The 12,817-nt window shown below is 42.1% G+C and overlaps 1 protein-coding gene across 1 annotated transcript in view; it reads right to left on the bottom strand.

The window, feature by feature from the left end:
• Positions 1 to 6,707, bottom strand: part of TET1 (tet methylcytosine dioxygenase 1) — a 183,968-nt gene extending 177,261 nt beyond the window's left edge. Inside the window, exon 1 of the mRNA XM_001368924.4 lies at positions 6,436 to 6,707. The gene's annotated coding sequence lies outside the window, so the exon portion shown is untranslated. The remainder of the gene's footprint in view (positions 1 to 6,435) is intronic.
• Positions 6,708 to 12,817: the final 6,110 nt, after the last annotated feature.

Below are 12,817 nucleotides of genomic sequence, written 5' to 3'. Positions count from 1 at the left end.
AAAAAAACAAGTTATGAGCAAGTAAGAGTTTTGGTTAAAAGGAAAAATAAGACTTCTAGTAATTTTTTAGGCTTCTTATATAGAATTAATGTAACAATGGAAAATAAAGGAAGTAACACTAAGAGTTTCTGCCTTCAGACAGATTTGCTTAAACCTTACCAATCCAACTACTATACAAATTTAATTGAACAAACTTTAAGCACCTAAGACAGGCAAAGCACAGTGGAAGATTCTGGGGAATAAAAAAAATACTTCTTGCTCTCAAGAAATTTAAATTCTATTGGGAGCAATGCAATATGTACATAGTTAAGTAACTACAAAGTAATTTGAAAGGGGAAAAAGAATGAACAACTTAGGGCTCAGTGATATCATTCAAAGCAGAAATATGGCTCCCTTCAATTCATTTCTAACTTAATATCTTTAATGACCAAAGTGCAATAAATAATAAGTGCCAGAATACAATATTAAAATTCCAAGTATTATATATTTTGTAACTTTCTAAATAGATGATAGCATTAATCACATTAAACAAAATATTTCACTAAATTTCTATTGAATATAAGAGAAGACTTCAAATTAATTCTTGGCAGAAGACAAACTTATTTTCTTTTTTTTTCTTTCATTCTTTTTTTTTTAAGACTTGGCTGACAGTAACTTTTTGACTGAGAAGAGCTGTATACCACTTCCTCCAAAGCCCATTGACAGCTTTTTTATGTCACATAACTAGAGCAATTAAGCACCTATTTTCCAAGCTCAGGAAATTCAACAATATCTTTATAAACACATATTCTTTTGTATAAGTTACTTAAATCTTTGGGGAGTAAGTGATTTAGATAGTCCAATTATCTTTGAAATGAAACCAGCCTGTAAAATAAACAGCCTCTTCTTTACCCCTTTGCTGGTTTTAATGAAATGTTTACTGCTCAAACCCTATTTCCAAAAAAGACACTTTCTGAAGAAAAGTAAAAGATATGAATAGCATCGAATAGGATATGGCCTTTTAAAATGGTAACAACCTTTTTATGAGCTCATGAAAGAGGACACTTTCACTGACCCCTAAAAAGCCTAACTGAAGAGGACAGACCTTTGGGCACCGCACAACCAACAAATTAAAAATAAAAACAAAATACATCCTACTGCAAGATCCTAATTTTGCCACCCTTAGAGCCACTAATGAAATGTCACCTTCTTTTTGTGATTAAGTAAGTTGTCCTGAGAACTGAATCCTCTTGAATGAGCTCCAGCATGTTTTTCATGAAATAAACTAGTATCAGATAAACAAGTAGCCTGTTGAAAACATGCCTATATCTGAAGGAGAACTCCTTAAACTGGGAAATTATTTCAATTGGATTCATGAGTTTTTTCAACTTCTATTGATTAAATTTATATTTATTTTATAGACTCATCATTAAAAATCATATCTCCATTCTCCATGACTGATTACAAGGATATAGGAAAAGAACCTGTGATTTAATTAACATAGAAACAACATGAAAGAAAGCTCTCACCTTCTCTGCAATCTGTATGTAATCTCAAAGAGTCAACTAGAACACAGAGAAATTTAGGAACTTGCTCAGTGTCAAGAAGGCAATTAAGAATCAGAGTTGAGATCTGAACCCAGTCTGTCCTCAATTCCAGACTGTCTCTCTTATCTACAATGTCAAATTGTCTATGTCTTCTGATTATAATTGTAATTCCACATTTCAAAATACACAAGAGTTTTATTCTACTAACATTAAATGATACAGAGTAGTACAGGTCAGGACAGTCAATATAAGTGACACTGAGGTCCATATTGTTGAAAACAGGGAGGCCCAGGAGTGAGATCCTTGTATCACTGAGTGAATACAGAATGTTCCAAGCAGAGATTCTTATATTACAGCTGAAAAACAGATTTGGTCATAATATTATTTCATTCTACCCAAGGGCATCCTAATTCTCTGACATATATTTTAATTATCTTTACATTTAATTATGATGGAGGCACAACAGAGAGGGATGGGGATGATTTAAGGGAGAGGGAAAGAAGATTAAAAACAAGGCCAGAATGGAACATAAGTGACAGAAAGCCAGAAAGAGCAAGATTCACACTTGGACTCTAAGACTCCAAAACAAGGAATTGACATACATTTCAAGGAACTTTTTCTTTTTATTATTTTAATATAATTTTTACTTTATGAAAAAAAATTTTCCTTGGTTACATGATTCCTGTTCTCTCCCTCCCCTCTTCCCTCCCCACTCCTGGGGCTGCTGAGCAATTCTTCCCATAGCACTCATTTTTGTAATACAGTAATCATTTAAAATCAACCCCCCAAATCACATACCCCCTTAAACAAGTGATAAAGCATCAAAGGACTTTTTAAAGTCAAGTCTCAGCAAATAGGATCAAAAGATAGCATCTTCCTCTATTATCTCATTCTATTGACAAAGATTCCTTCAGACACTTTACTCTTTAGAATTGCAGCAATAGCCCACCTGCCAGGAAAATGAAAGTTACTTTCTAAGATGATTCATTTGGGTTGAAATAGCAACTCCAACAGGTCAGTGCCAGAGCGAAGGTCAACCCTATATTCCTTTTCTCTCCCCAACCTCCCCCCCCCCCAGGCATCCATCTCCACCCTCTAGGATACCCCAAATCCCCTGAGCAGGATGTGGCTGAACTGATGTAACCAGCCAGCCCGCAGGTCAATTTTAAATTAGCCTGCAATCCCTCCTTCGGCCAGCACCAGCCAAAAAGTGCAAACAGCATTTTGCACCAGCGAGCTGCAAAAGGAAACTGACTAAGACTTCATGGTTTCCCCATTCAGTCCCTCAGTAAGGAAGAGCTACTGCACTTGACAGAGAGAAACTGACTAGAAAAGGACCCCGTGGTACTCTCTCCTAAAGCTCTCCCCCAGGTCTAGAGCCGGAGAAAGAGAGCACAAAATGACTATCCCTACAGGGTTTCTTACTGCAGGAAGTGCAAGAGCCTAGAACACATGGAAAGACTCTTCAGTTAAACTGACTAGAATACTATCTGATTTAATCAGAGGCCCCTTCCATATGTAAAACTCTACTGATACCCTGCAGAGAGAAATAAAGGCATAGAAAATGTGAACTGGAGGGTGGAATGAGGAAGAAAAGTCAAAATGGGACCAGAAGGATTAAAGAAAAACACAAGGCACGGAGGGGGTGGGGAAATTGAGAGAGAAGATACTCAAAAATGCAAAATCCCAGACACAAGCAAGTAGAAGGGAAAGGGGGGGAAATAGAAGATCAGAAAATCCAAAAGTAATCAGCACCAAGAAGCAGAAAGAGGAAAGCGATATACTGACACAGGAGACTGGGGGAAGAGAGAAGCAAACAGATGAAGAAGGCTGGGGTAGGAAGAGAAAGAAGAGCTAGGAATGGTGATCATTCCTGCAGGGGTTCTAAAGGTGCCCCACACATACAGAGTAATGCTAAGTGCTATAGTTTGCTCTTAGAAAAAATGTTGAATGGATCACCTGAGCGAACAGTTTAAGCCAAGATCCCAAAGGGCTCTTTGCTAAGAGAAAAGTCAACATTCACTGCTTGTATGCTACTGGCCCAAATTTACAATTTTTAACCAAAATCATTAAAAACTTCTTAGGACAGAAGGATTTTATATGTACTTATTTTGTTTTGCTCCCCCCCCCCCCTTAGTAGCCAATATTCTTGGCACTGATAAAATTATCTTACATTATAAAGTCATATTACCATTATGTCTTTGGCCTAATTAAAAAAAATGTTCCCCATTATTCTTAACTTCAATCTTCAAATATTATCATATTTATATTGTAGTAAATAGAGTACTGGACTAAAGAATCAGGAAAATCTGAGTTCTAATTTTACCTCAGACACTGTGGCCCTAGATACATCGCTCACCCTCTCAGCCTCAGTTTCCTTATCTGTAAAAGGAGGATAATAATAGCACTCACACAATAGGATTGTTGTAATGAACAAATGCTATGTAACAAACATAAAATGCTTCCAAGGTATAAAAAATATTAGTTATTACTATATGTTTGCATGTGTGCATCCCCCTGAAAACCAAGATAAAACATCATTCATATGCTGTAAAATATCCTTGCCCTTGTCTAAGGGGCTCCATCAATTTCATTTTCATTATCCTGAGTCCCCAAAGTAGCCAATATCTGGGAGATGGGGATGAGTGTGAGGAGGGTGAATTGAAGAAAAAATCCACGGTATAAAACACAGTGAAGGGGCTATTGATCTGGACAGAATAAACCCAGCTGCCTCCGGGAAGTCTCCCAGGGCTCAGCATGATGCGTGCCCTCCACCGTCCTAAACAGTAAGACTGATATAAAAAGCAAGGCTGGCTTGCAACTACTGCAGAGGGAGGTACTTTGTGTTGTCTTGATCACCTGGTCTGAAGAACTCAAGCACTCCCCAAGCATTTGTTCAAGGGCTACTCATTTTTAAACTATCCATTATTGCCCCAGATAGAGAACATGAGGGAAAGAAATGATTTGCTGAAGACAATTAAACTGAGAGAAAGGAAAGAAAAAGTCAGAGCCTACTTAAAAGATTTCTCCGTCCCTAGCTCGATCTTCTTAACCACTTCTCTTGGAGACACAACTTTTAGTTTTGTTTACACCAAGTTTATTTTGGCTGAAACGTCGACATCTTCCTTATTTTGGTTTCTTCATTCACTTGGAAAGAGAACTACCGCCTGCTCTCCTGGCAAATCCCATTCGTCATAATCCTAGTAATGTAGCTTTATCGTTTACATAGTCCAGGAGAAAGCGGAATTATTCCAAAGTGGGGGAAAACAAGTAACCAGATCACCCACAATCAAACGATTTTAATGCCTTCCACACCAGCAGCCCTGAACTACATTCAAGCTAATTCCTCCATCCTCTCCTTAGCCCTACCTGGATCCTCCTAGTCTCACGTGCAGCAAGTCCCAAGAACCGAGACTAATCTTCTCCAGGAACCTAAGTCCTAGGAAATCTCGTCAAAGCCAAGGGATCGATAGAAATTGGGCAGATCCTACACAGAGGGAGCTCAGGTCCTGGGCAAAGCCATTATCCTGATATAACACTGGTCATATTTCATACACGCTACGGTCAAATTCCTAAAAAAGTCTGACCTCAACCAACGAGCGCTGTCTCAGCACAACCTTGCCAGGCACCGGCACTGGCCCAGCTCTCTCCGCTTCTGAAGTCCCCCACCCACCCCTCTGGATCACGAGTAGCTGGCTGGACAAACAAGCACTTCTCCCTGGAGAAGACAGGGGCACGGGCCTGAGGGTGGGAGAAGAAAGGTGAAACGTGCTCCAGGGGCCCTTTTTTGGGTGACACGGTGGCTTCTGGTCACAGCACTATTGGGGCCTTTTTTGCTTATCAACTCCTAGAACATCTTGGCTCTCCAGAATGTTCTAGCATCCCAAACTCCCAACATCTTCTAAAAGCAACCGAGAGCTCCTACAGGTTGAGGAGACACCCAGCACCCCCTGATCCAATGGTGTGGTAAATCTCGAAAGGCTGGGTAGGGAGAATTAGAGAGTTCCATTCTCCCGCGCGGGTCGTTAACTACTCTCTTTCCATTCCAGGAGAGAAGGGGAAGGAGTTGGGGTGGGGTGAAAGGGTCCTCCCTGAGCCTCTCTACACCCCTACGGCTGCGCTCTCGCGGCATACATTAGCAGAAGACCAAGGCCAATAAAGTAGGGAGTTCTCGGGGCCAGAAGGCATTGTTTACCAAGAAAGAAGGGAGAGACAAAGACGAGATAGACTGAGAGACAGAGAAGGGGGAGAGGGGCAGAAAGAGAAAGACAGACAGACAGGCAGACAGACAGAAAAGGAGGGAGAAAGGGAGGTTGGGAGCACACCTCACATATTCTCCAGCACTCCCAGCCAAAGGACTAGGGGGGAGGGAGGGTCCGCTCCCGGGAATAATCCCCTGGCCTTGACACAAGGGCCCTTTCCCCTCCTCCCAAGAGTTTCCAAAAGTCCCCAAACAGCTTGAGCCAGCACACGTCCAGCAGCCGCAGTTAGGAATTCCCCACCTCCACCACTCCCCAGTTTTCGGGTCTCATTCCTACCTCCCACCCCACCCCCACCCTAGTCCTGGCCGCGTAGCCCTGAAAAACTCCACGTCAGAGCCTGAGCCTGGGTCTGGGGTAAAGCGCTGTTACAGATCCACCCTCACCCCACTTCCCTTCGGGAGCACTAGTTAAACGTATCCGGTTAAAGACTAGGGCAGTGAATGACCTCGGCACGAGCCTCCAGTACAAACTTTCGAGCTCTCTCAGTGCAGTAAAAAGTACTGTACCAATCTCCCAAGGGAGCCGGGGGGGGGGGGGGCAGGGGAGAGGGCGGGGAGGGAGGCTAGTTCAGTCTGTCCCAGAGGGAACTCGGATTAGGCACCTCCAACCCCCAGAGGGTCCCGCAAAGCCCCTGCACCAATACGTACCAGGCTCGAAGCATTGTCAATCTGGCGCTTGCAGGGGAGGGAGACCCGGGGGGTGAGGGCTGTACTATCCACAGTGGAAAGGCAAGCTGAGTTGCATGACTTAAAGCAACATGGGGAGTCTCAGGCAGGAAGATCGAGCACTAACGGGGGTGGGGAGGAGGGAGAGGGCAACAGTTGTGCTCACAGCTAGAGAGGAGTGCAGAATGGGCTGGGGTGGCTGCTTCTGCCCGGAAGGTCAGCCCCTGGAAGGAGCAGTGTCTCCCCTGGACAGACCTCTGGGAGTGAAGCTTCAGCTCGGCTCTCGTTGGACCCAGTTCTATGAAGCAAAAAGCAAAACACGCGGTGGATTTCCCCAAATTGGAGGAGGATTCTTCCCCCTGCCCTCACCCCCTTCCCACCCTGGATTTGGGGGCGGGGGCCGGGAGAGGTAGAGGGGAAGGAGAGAGACCAGAAAACTAAATCTGAGAAGTATGCCTCTGGATACCTTTCCCCCTAGGCATTATGGGCAGCCAAAAGAAGGGAAGGTATCTTGTAAGATAAGGATCCCTAAATGGATTACATCTCTGATACTTAAGAAGAGAGACTGCAAGAGAAAGGCAGAGAATTGATGAAATGGACCAGCATGAAAGAGGCCTATTTCTTCCACCTTCTCAGGTCAAGAATAATCCCAGAGAAGTCTCCGTGCTTATTCAATTATGGAACCTCTAAAGTTCCATCCAGGTCCAAGACTCTAAGGTCTCAATGTTCTAAAATGGTGCCAGACGGCAGCTGGGTGGCTCCGTGGATTGAAAGCCAGACCTAGAGAGGGGAGGTCCTGGGTTAAAATCTGGCCTCAGACACTTCCCAGCTGTGTGACCCTGGGCAAGTCACTTAACCCCCATTGCCTAGCCCTTACCACTTTTCTGCCTTGGAACCAATCTACACTATTGATTCCAAGACAGAAGGTCAGGGTTTTTTTTTTTTGGGGGGGGGGGAATAAATAAATAAATTTTTAAAAAAGAAGATAATGTTGAATCTGGCTAGGAGGATGGCATAGGTGGAAAACTGCCTCCTAGGTGGAACAGCATAGATGGAAAGCTGTTCCCAGATGACATCAATTCTGGAGTCTTTATACTCTTTACAACAGTGATGATGTGACTCTAGAGTGGTATGCACTGAGACATGGGCAGGGGGATGTTTGCCTGAAGACACAGGGGTGACCCTCATAGTTTAGAAGACAAATGGATGCTATCAAGGAGGTGTATCTGTCCATCTCAAATCTAAAGTATGATCCAAGGAGGATAATCCTCTCTCCGGGTCTTACTGGAGTTAGGTTTTGGGTTAGGAGTCACCAGAATGTAAGGGAGCAAACTGCTTACAGTTTGCCTGAAACACTCCTTTAGTTTTGGGGGTACAGTACAGTACAGGATGAAGTGGGTGACCTTGGCATCTTCAGTCTAAACAAGCTTTAAAGGGCTCTGCATTGCCCCTTCCCCCACCTTCATGGCTATTGGAACTAATGCTTCTGATCTGCCCATTTCACAGAGGGAAGTCTTTACATGCTTGAGGTAGATGTTCCCTAACTCACTAACAGGTTGGAGACCTCCACCTAGTTTAATCCATCTGCCCTCTGCCCAGATGTTTTATTGGGGTGGACCTGCTGCTCATGCTACGGCTCCTTGGGGAGGTATAGGTAAGAGCTCAGTGGATGGTGGATGCCAAAGGAGGGAAGCAGCCCTGAAAAGGACCTGGCAAGCCTTTATACCAAGGATGCTCGTGCTCTCTGAACACTCCATACAGTATATGATATTTAACATCTGCAAAAGAACATTGTTCCACTTCTAGCTTAGCATAATCCTTTTATGATGAGTATCCCCACTTTACTGATGATGAAATGAAAGTGTAGAAACATAAGTGACCTAAAATGAAGAGGGAATCAGTGACATGACAAGACTAGAACCAGTTCACAAGGCCCACTTATTATCTGCCTGATATTGATTTCTCCAAATCTTACAACTTCTTTTAGCAGGACATAATTTCATTTTATTTTTAAACTATGTAGCATAAACCCTCCATTCCTTTCAAGTGAAAGATGCTGGTTTGGCCACTCAAAAAGTTAGTAAATTCAGAAGCTAGCTGCTTCCCTAACCTGCCTGTGTTATGTCCCCCAAAATATCCCTATCCTAGATTCCCTAGTCTAGAGCCTCTCCAAAACAGTTTTCAGTAAAGGTAATAGATCAAGTTGGCTGGATCAGGGGTTGGGACCAAATGGCCTGATCACCAAGGAGGCAGCCTGTGGAGGTAGAGTAGTTCAGGTCAAGACAAGCTGGCTTTCTTTCTCAGAGTCTCACAGGTAGCATTAAACTAGATCAGGAACAGGCTGGAATATTTCAGGAACAGACAGGAACCAAAAGTAAGTTCACTCCAAGAACAACAAGCAGGATCCTCGGGAGAACAAAGTCCAGAAGCTGTCTCCTCTCTCATTGCCCCCCAACTGCTCCCCGTAGCTGGCAGGTGACTCCCCAGAAGTCCCTCTCTCAGAATCCCAAGAGAGTCAGAAACATTCTTTTAGCTTCAGCTTAAACTCCTCTTTTCCTCTTTTTACATTCTCTTTGGAACTCTTCCCCTTGCATTCCAGCCAAGGTCTTCTATTTTTCACCCTGCAACTCATTGCATTTTACGTTATCTCTCATTCCTTTCTCTCACAAGTCAAACTTTAATTGATCAGAACCAGCTTAATTTATCTTATCAATGGGTCCTTTTGCACTTAAGCTTCTTCCTATCATAGATTTAGAAAGGAACTTTGATGATGAAGGAACCTTCAGCATCATCTAGTACAGCCCCCTCATTTTACAGAGATGACAACTAAGGCCATACCCTCTATCAATAATGCAGCACCTTTTATACTGACTGATATCAATCAGTAAACATTTATGAAGCACCTACTATGTGCCAGGCAAGGTATTCAATGTTAGAGAGATAAATATAAAAGTTATACAGTCCCTAATTTCAAAGATTACAGTCTGACTCAGGAAAATAATGAATGTGCAAAGTATCCTACAAGTCTTGGCACAGTTTTGAAATATTAAAGCTTAAACACACACACACACACACACACACACACACACACACACACACAAATGGAGGGGAGAGATAAGGAATGGTTCCTTGTAGAAGGTGGTGGTTGAGTTGAGCCTTGAGAACTAGGGATTCTGAGAAGTGGAAATGAAGGAGTGAGGAGAATGTGTTCCCAACCTAGAAGATAGTCAGTGCAAAGGCAGGGAGTTAGGAGATCGAGTTAGTGTGTAAGGAACAAATGGTGGCCAGTTTGTCTGAACTATAATATTCATAGAGGAAAGTAGTGTGTAATAAGACTGGAAAGAGGAGTTGAGACAGGTTGTAAAGGGTTTCAAGCAACAAATGAAATTTTATATTTGATCCTAGAGTTTAGAGGAATCCAGTGGATTTTTATTGATCAGGGGAATAACAGTCAGCAACATGAATGCAAAAAAAGATTGGAGTGGTATCACATAGAGTGAGAAAAGAAGGTCCAAGACAGAGCCTGATAGTACACCCACAGCTGGATGGTGAGACATAGGTGATGATTCAGTAAAGGAGACTAAAAGGTGATCAGTTGGATAGGAAGATAACCAAGAGAGGGCAATGTGGAATGAAAACCAAGGGAAGAGAGCAGAGGTGTCAAGAAAAAGGGAGATGGAAAAAAAGACCAGCAATTAAGAGAGATCACTGGTGAAATAACCAAGAGTGCTCTGTAAAACTTTTCCTTTTTTTTGTTAATCTCACCCCATTTTATTTTCAAGCTCCTCTGGTTAATTCTAATCTACCTGAGGATGTTGCTTTATTTACCTTGGTATTTTTCTCAATGACCAATCCATTGCTTTATAGCTGAATCTTACCATGGGTGTGTGCACATGTGTTAAGGAAAATAGACTTGCTGCCAAATCATGAAAACATGATTGGGATTTATTTCCCCAATTTTTCAATCCTAGCCTTCAAAGTTTTAACATGATATAATATTCTTTATTATTTATTTCTTTAGTTTTGTCTTTCCTTCCTCAGGCCTGGCATAGAACATTTTTTAAAAGATCATTTTGATTTGATCATTCTTGGGATTTCTTCTATTAAAAGTATATGGCAGCCATATCATTATATTATATGAAGGGAAATATGTTAGTAAAAAACAAAACAAAACCCTGATAAAGTGATTTCCCCCCCAGATCAGCTGAGGAAATTTCAGGTAGGAAGGTAGGTTGGGAAATTTCAGGCAGGTAAAAGAAACAAATGAGGGGTTAAGATCTTAAAAGGAAACACAAAAAAGAATCCAGCAGTTAGCTCTTTGAAAGGTGTAAAGGACTTTCATCTGTCTTGATGGAATTAGAAGATGGCAAGCCATTTACTGGCCAAAAGGTCAGCATATCCCATGAGGCTACTCAAAAAGCAAGATACACTCTCTAAGAAGTCAGTCTAGACAGGAGACAACTCTGCAGAGTGTGATCTCTGACAACAGAGAAGAGGACATGCTATGGAAAAAAAGAACCTAAACCTAAGGAGGCAAAGTTCCAAGACTCTGCTGCAGGGAGGGGGAAAGGAAGAGAAATCCCATTCCACTACTGACTGGGGTGCCTTGAAACAGCAGAACTATTCTCCAAGAAGAAAAACCAAAATCTGCTCAAAAGCAGAAAGCAGAAAACAGGGAACAGGCTCAGAGAATAAAGGCACAAGCCAAAGGATTCTTTGTGAGTTCAGAGGGAGCTAGATTTTATGTTAGTGATTGAGATGTGGACAGGAAAAGACCTAAGGAGCATGGCTGGGAGGCCAGCCTGGCAGAGACACTGTCCATAGGAGGAACAGAATAAGGATGACATCAGAAGAGAAAGTTCACTGGTTCCCTATAGTGCCAGTTACCTGGTTCACATAGCAGTGTCTAGTTCTCCTATCTCTGTTGTGAAGTGATGGGAGAATGCAGCCTAGATTTTGTGGGGAAATGTTATAAATTTATTATTCATACTATATCATTTTGGTAAACATTTTTGCTATGTTAGTTGTATATTCTGGCTGACTATTGAAGGCAAATACATAAATGAACACATAATAATAACTCATATTTACTCAGCAGCTTGAGGTTTACAAAGTGCTTTTCTTACAAAGAGTTATTGTCCTCACTTGACAAATAAAAGCAGCAAAGTGGCCTCAGTGGATAGAGAACTGGCCTTTGAGTCAATGGTCAAATAAGATAATACTTGCAAATCTTAAAATGCTATTTCATCATCATTATCAGTTATCATTTTCATCAATTTCATCATCATCATTATCCTTACCAGCAACAACAGCAGTCAAGACTTGGATCCTGTCCCACCTCTGACTATAACACTGGGCAAGTCACTTACGTTTTCTATACTTTAAACATAGGAAGTGAGGGTTCAGTGACACCCTGCATTGGTGAAAGGGATTTCAAAATTCTTTATTCTAATGAAGTCACAAATCTAGCCCCTATCTCTGCTCCTAACAGAGAAAAATGCAAAGAGAGCTTGTGTTTTGCCACAAATCACATAGCTGGGTGGTATTGGAGTTGGGATTTATAACCTTTCTCTCCTGGTTCCAGAACTTCTTTTTTTTTTAAACATTATTTTATTTGGTCATCTCCAAACATTATTCACTGGAAACAAAGATCATTTTCTTTCCCTCCCCACCACCTCTCCCATAGCCAACGCACGATTGATTCCACTGGTTACCACATGTGTTCCTGTTTCTAACCCATTTCCATGTTGTTGGTATTTGCATTAGAGTGTTCATTTAGAGTCTCTCCTCAGTCCTATCACCTCCACCCCTGTATCAGGCAGTTGTTTTTCCTCATTGTTTTTACTCCCACAGTTTATCCTCTGCTTGTGGATGGTATTTTTTAGATCCCTGCAGATTGTTCAGGGACATTGCATTGCCACTAATGGAGAAGTCCATCACCTTCGATTGTACCACAGTGTATCAGTCTCTATGTACAATGTTTTCCTGGTTCTGCTCCTTTCGCTCTGCATCACTTCTTGGAGGTTGTTCCAGTCTCCATGGAATTCCTCCACTTATTATTCCTTTTAGCACAGTAGTATTCCATCACCAACATATACCACAATTTGTTCAGCCATTCCCCAAATGATGGGCATCCCCTCATTTTCCAATTTTGAACGCCACAAAGAGCGCAGCTATGAATATTCTTGTACAAGTCTTTTTCCTTATTATCTCTTTGGGGTACAAACCCAGCAGTGCTATAGCTGGATCAAAGGGCAGACATTCTTGTGTCGCCCTTTGGGCATAGTTCCAAATTGCCCTCCAGAATGGTTGGATCAATTCACAACTCCATCAGCAATGAATTAGTGTCCCTACTTTGCCATAT

Source organism: Monodelphis domestica, chromosome 1 (assembly GCF_027887165.1).
Source record: "Monodelphis domestica isolate mMonDom1 chromosome 1, mMonDom1.pri, whole genome shotgun sequence".
In the NCBI taxonomy this organism is placed as follows: domain Eukaryota; kingdom Metazoa; phylum Chordata; class Mammalia; order Didelphimorphia; family Didelphidae; genus Monodelphis; species Monodelphis domestica.
Note: the sequence above shows the minus strand (reverse complement) of the source record. Positions and strands in the feature narration are given on the sequence as shown.